The following is a 6,236-nucleotide window of genomic DNA, read 5'->3' as shown; positions in this document are numbered from 1 at the left end:
AAATCTAGATAACCCTGGGCTTTGTGATGATACTTCATATAACATGACAAAATAAATATTTGAGAAGTTGGATTTTAGTAAAATTAAAAACTTCTGTTTCGTGAAGGACCCTGTTAAGACAATGTAAAGACAAGATACAGAGTGGTAAAAAAATATTTACAAATCATATCTGACAAAGGACTTATTTCCAAATACACAAAGGCTTTTGAAATCCAAACATTAAGAAAACAAATAATGTAGTTTAAAAATGGGGAAATGATCCAAAAATATACCTCACCAAAGGAAGTATAGAAAAGGCGAACAAAAATATGAGTATGCTGGGGCGCCTGGGTGGCTCAGTGGGTTAAAGCCTCTGCCTTCGGCTCAGGTCATGATCTCAGGGTCCTGGGATCGAGCCCCACATCGGGCTCTCTGCTCCGCGGGGAGCCTGCTTCCTCCTCTCTCTCTGCCTGCTTCTCTGCCTAGTTGTGATTTCTGTCTGTCAAATAAATAAAATATTTAAAAAATATATGAGTATGCAACATCATATATGTCATGAGGGGACTGAAAGTTAAAACAACAATGACATACCCCTATACATCTACTAGAGTGGCTAAAATTAAAAAACAAATAAACAAACAAACAAACGCTCTCAGGAAGAGCTCCGCGGCAGATCCCGCGGGCAGCTTAGTGGGTCTGACGGCCCCCAAGTTGAGAAGATGGCTGATCCTTGGCAGGAATGCATGGATTATGCAGTAACCTAGCAAGACAAGCTGGAGAGGTGGTTCGTGAAGCCATAAAAGGTGAAATGAATGTCATGATTAAAAGTTCTCCAGCTGATTTGGTAACCGCTACTGACCAAAAAATTGAAAAAATGCTTATCTCTTCCATAAAAGAAAAGTATCCATCTCACAGTTTCATTGGTGAGGAATCTGTGGCAGCTGGGGAAAAAAGTGTCTTAACTGACGGCCCTACATGAATCATTGACCCTATTGACGGAACAACGAATTTTGTACATAGATTTCCTTTTGTAGCTGTTTCAGTTGGCTTCACTGTAAATAAAAAGATGGAATTTGGAGTGGTATACAGTTGCCTGGAGGATAAGATGTATACTGGCAGGAAAGGAAAGGGAGCCTTTTGTAATGGTCAAAAATTACAGGTTTCACAACAGGAAGATATTACCAGATCACTTTTGGAGACAGAGTTTGGCTCTTCCAGAACACCAGAGACTGTAAGAATTGTTCTTTCTAATCTGGAAAAGCTTTTGTGCATTCCTATTCATGGGATCCGAGGTGTTGGAACAGCAGCTGTTAATATGTGCCTTGTGGCAGCTGGAGCTGCAGATGCCTATTATGAAATGGGAATTCACTGCTGGGATATGGCCGGAGCTGGCATTATTGTTACTGAAGCTGGTGGAGTACTATTGGACGTGACAGGTGGGCCATTTGACTTGATGTCACGAAGAATAATTGCTGCGAATGATAAAACCTTAGCAGAAAGGATAGCCAAAGAAATTCAGGTGATACCACTTCAAAGAGACGATGAAGAGTAATTGCAGCAGCACCACGTAGTCACAACTGCTTCTCCCTATACTTCCTGACACACTGACGGTGTTATAAACTTAGGATGTTTGTTTCGCCTGTGTAAAATGTTCGGTTTAAATTCTTTGATATCCAGATTAAAAAAATTGCAGTTTGTTGTGTATTTTATTTACTAAGACTGAGTATGAGAGAACAGAGGAAATATTTCATTGTTTTAAAAAATTGTGTGTGTAAGAATGTGCTTTGGGGAAAAACACACAGGCAGTCGATGAGCCAAGGTATCAATCACATCAATTGCAATAGTTAGCAATTTAGAGTTTCCAAGTATGTATGAGCCTTCTAAAATTGACTATGTGCATAGCATTCTTAATTAGAGAGGTAACTTTTTGGAAAAGATTTTCTCCTTAGTTCCCAAAGCCGTATTTAATTAAATTTGTAAGTCTATAATGGGTACTTCCTAGACCAAGGTATTTTTCTTTGCAGAGAACCTAGTTTTACTCGTCAGTGTACACATAGCACCTAGCAGAGTATCTGTCAAATATGGGCAATTAAAAAATAAGCATTGAAAGAATAAATATTTTGGGGCGCCTGGGTGGCTCAGTGGATTAAGCCGCTGCCTTCGGCTCAGGTCATGATCTCAGGGTCCTGGGATCGAGCCCCGCATCGGGCTCTCTGCTCTGCAGGGAGACTGCTTCCTCCTCTCTCTCTGCCTGCCTCTCTTCCTACTTGTGAGCTCTCTCTCTGTCAAATAAATAAATAAAATCTTTAAAAAAAAAAAAAAAAAGAATAAATATTTTGGAGGTAACAATTCCTAATTATAACATACATAAAGTACTTTAGGTTTTAAAGTAAAAATGATCCCATCATCGTTTTCATATTTTACATTATCATTCCTTTTAACATTTCACATTGCCATACCATTTCAATTACCATATTGCCAGATATCATTTCTAATTGTGGGCATTTCTATAGTTAATATATATTCTAAGACCCTGCATTACAGTATTTGTTTGGATTCAAGAAGCTGTTTCAAAAAAGCATTCTCATCAGCTATCTACTATTCTACTATAATTAGATACACTGTAAAATTGTACCGAATTCAATATTCATGTTTTACAGATGTTCATACTTCATGGTTGTGCCAAGGAAAACCTAGAACCTGGCAGATATACTTTATTGTTAATATTGAACTATGTTTTTTCCCCAAATTTCTTAATTTCTTTGCCACCAGATTCGATTCAGTCTTAAAATATTCCTTAATAGTCTTTGGCTTATGAAACTCAAAGAAAATTATTCTGGTTCATAGATATTTTAAAAGGTTAATTGACTACTTAGTCTTGTCCCTGGGCACTTGAACAGAGGTTTGTTGTGGTCTCATGTGAGCCTTGTATTTGATAGAGTGAAAAGTGCATCTGTAAAGTAGGAGGTTATTTTATCGTTGTGCACATCTAATATATTTAAAAATATACTAAGATTTGAGTATTATAGTTACTGTATTTGTGCTGTTGGTCATGTGCAGTAAAAATATCTTGTACTATAAAACAAACAAACAAACAAACAAACAAACCTGATAGACAAAATGCTGCTAGGGATGCCAGGAAACAGGAACTCTCAATCATTGCTGGAGGACATGCAAAATGGCACAGCCACTTTGGAAAACATTTTGATAGTTCCTTACAAATGTAAACATAGTTTTATCATACAGAAATCACACTCCTAGGTATACGCCAAACTGACTGAAAACTTGTATCAGAATGAAATCTTGCCATTTGCAACGATGTGGATGGAGCCAGAGTATATTATGCTCAGCAAAATAAGACAGTCACAGAAAGAAAAATACCACGTGACTTCACTCACTCGTGGAATTTAAGAATCAAAATAGATGAACAAATGGGAAGGGGGAAAACAGGAGGTGGGGGGAAACAAACCATAAGAGACTTTTAATGATTGAGAACAAACTGTGGGTTGATGAAGGAAGGTGGGGGGGAATGGGTTAAATAGATGATGGGGATGAAGGAGGGCACTTCTTACGATGAGCACTGGGTATTGCATATAAGTGAAGAATTACTGAATTTCACTCCTGAATCCATATTGCACTGTATGTTAACTAACTGGAACTTAAATAAAAAATTTAAAAATTAAAAAAAAAAATAAAAAGAATTCAACCTTTGTAGTCAAACCTGGGTTCCAGCGGCAGGAGGAAATTTTTGAAGGTGATGGACAAGTTTATGGCGCTGACTTGTAATAATAGTTTCAGAGGTATGTACTTACCTCCAAACACATCAAGTTGTATATGTTAAATATCTACAGCTTTTTGTATGTCAATCATAACCTCAATAAAGCAGTTAATAAAAAAGAAAACTTATGTCAACACAAAAATCTACACACAAATGTGCAGCTTTCTAACTGTTAAAACTAGTAAGCAATTAAGATGCCATTCTATAGATGAATGGATAAGCGAAGTGTGCTATTCCATGCAATAGACTATTATTCAGGGATTAAAAAGTCATGAGCTATCAGGACATGAAAAGACATAGGGACCATCAATGCATTTTGGTAAGCAAAAGAAGCCAGTTGAAAAGGCTACAACTGCCTGATTCCACCCATATGATATTCTGGAAAAGGCGAAACAATCAGTGGCTAGCCGTGGTCCACTGTAGTGGGAGCTGGTAGCCAAGGGATGAGTAGGTGAAGCACAGAGGAGTTTTAGGATAATGAAACTATTCCGTTTGATACTGTGATGGTGGATACATGACTTTATGTGTTTTCAAAGCCCATTGAATGTACAACACAAAGACTGAATGTCAATGTAAACTATGGGCTTAGTTAATAATAATGTGTTAGTAGTAGTTTATTAATTATAATAAATGTATCACACTAACACAGTATCTTAATAATGGGGAAAACTGTGATGGGGGGGCTATAACATGAGAATCCTCTATGCTATCTACTCAATATTTCTGTCAACTTAAAACTATTCTAAAAAGTAAGTCTCTCAATTAAAAAAAAATACTGAGTTGTTTGTGATATTGACCTAACACTCACTTCCATCCCAGAGTGTGCTGGCCTGTCCTACCTCACAAGGAAGTAAGTCCAAACACAAAAAGGCCTAGAAAAAGAGAGAGAATGGAAGATGAATGGAGATTTTTGGTAATACGTTCCCAGAAATTCCTTCAGTTTGGCAGCATCTTTGAAGCATCAGCCTCCATATTCCTACTCAGCCTGACCTATGAATGGCCTGGAATAGTTCTCCCAGTCACAGATCCAGTCCACACTGTAGATACCCTATTGGCTGTGCCATCTCGTGCCCACACGCCTCACTGTCTTATCACAGGAGCACAGCTTATGCTGCTACTGCCATGTGTCATGCTCTTCCTCTCCCACCTTTGTCTGCAGACATCCAACTCATTGCTAAGACTCAGCTGAAATAACCATATTCCCTAAAGCTTTAAACCATTTCTTGACACAGCACCTGCCACCTTCCTCTGCCTTTCCTTGACATTCCAAGCCTGGGTCACATCAGTTGCTGTTCTCCACATAGCCTCTGTTCCTCTCATTACGTCATCCAGCCTCCTTTTTTTTTTTTTTTTTCCTCTGCAGAAAAAGAAACTTCAGTAGATGGAATGGATAGCAGTCAGGAAGGAGCTGAAGATCATGATGTTGAACCAAAGAGTCTCACAATGTACAACTGAAGAAAATAAAATGAGAAATATAAAAGGCAAGAAATTTGAAGGTGGTTCGGAAGAACAGGACAGGGAAAATGGAGATGAGACGTTTACGATATAAGAAATATTTCCAAAACTGAAGAAACACTTCAGGTTTCATAAAACAACAACAAAACCGAAAGGAGTCCCCCAGATAAGCACCGGTGTTAATAAAAAGGGATCTGCACACACACACACACACACACACACACACACACACAAAACTGGAAAATGTACTGTTTCATAATTTCTTCACTCGCTCAGTCAAGTGCTTTGGTCTTCTTCATCCTGAATTTCCCTTAAATCTGGGACCCATGGCATTTCCCCACTTTCTTGCAGGCAGATCAGCTGAGGTTGAGAAATGGGAAATCCTGTACGGAGAAAGAAAATATACAGCTGGTCAGGCTGGGAATGAAATACTGCCAGATCAGTCCCACCCAACGTGTAAGCAGAAACAAGATAGGAAGAAGAGAAAATATTCAAATAGAAAGACCAAAGGAAAGGCAGAGCCCATGTGAGAACATTCAGGTTCCTACTAGTCTCCAGGCAAGAAGCTTATCATAATAATACTGGAAATACAAAGTAGTAAACAAATATAATCAAGTGTTATAAGTGCCAGAATATAAGCCAGAGAGAAGATATAGACTGGCAAAAAATGAGAAAAAGGTCCAGTAGTTCTCAAATGAAAGCCCTTGGACTAGCTGCATTAGGTAGGACTCCTGCGGAGCTTCTAAAAACAGTTTCCTGGGTCCATCAGCAAACATCCTATTTCATAGGCTAAGAGTGGGGCCTGGGAATCTTTATCAGCATTCCCAAGTTCACCAGGGCCACGCTAAACAAAGACATTCTTTCCATTTATTTGTGTCTTCAAGTTTTTCATCTGTGTTTTATACTTTTCTGCATAGGGCTCCTTCACCTCCTTGGTTACATTTATTCCTAATGACTTTACTGCCTTTGGTGAGAATTTCTTTGCTCTGATAGTTCATTGTCGGTGTATAGGAACATAACTGAT

At 38.4% G+C, this 6,236-nt stretch overlaps 1 pseudogene; it reads left to right on the top strand.

Annotated features, from left to right (window-relative positions):
- Positions 1-640: 640 nt before the first annotated feature.
- On the top strand, positions 641-1,658 carry LOC123935234 (annotated as a pseudogene).
- The last annotated feature ends 4,578 nt before the right edge of the window (positions 1,659-6,236 follow it).

This window comes from Meles meles, chromosome X (assembly GCF_922984935.1).
Source record: "Meles meles chromosome X, mMelMel3.1 paternal haplotype, whole genome shotgun sequence".
In the NCBI taxonomy this organism is placed as follows: domain Eukaryota; kingdom Metazoa; phylum Chordata; class Mammalia; order Carnivora; family Mustelidae; genus Meles; species Meles meles.
This window is presented reverse-complemented; position numbering and strand designations above follow the sequence as displayed.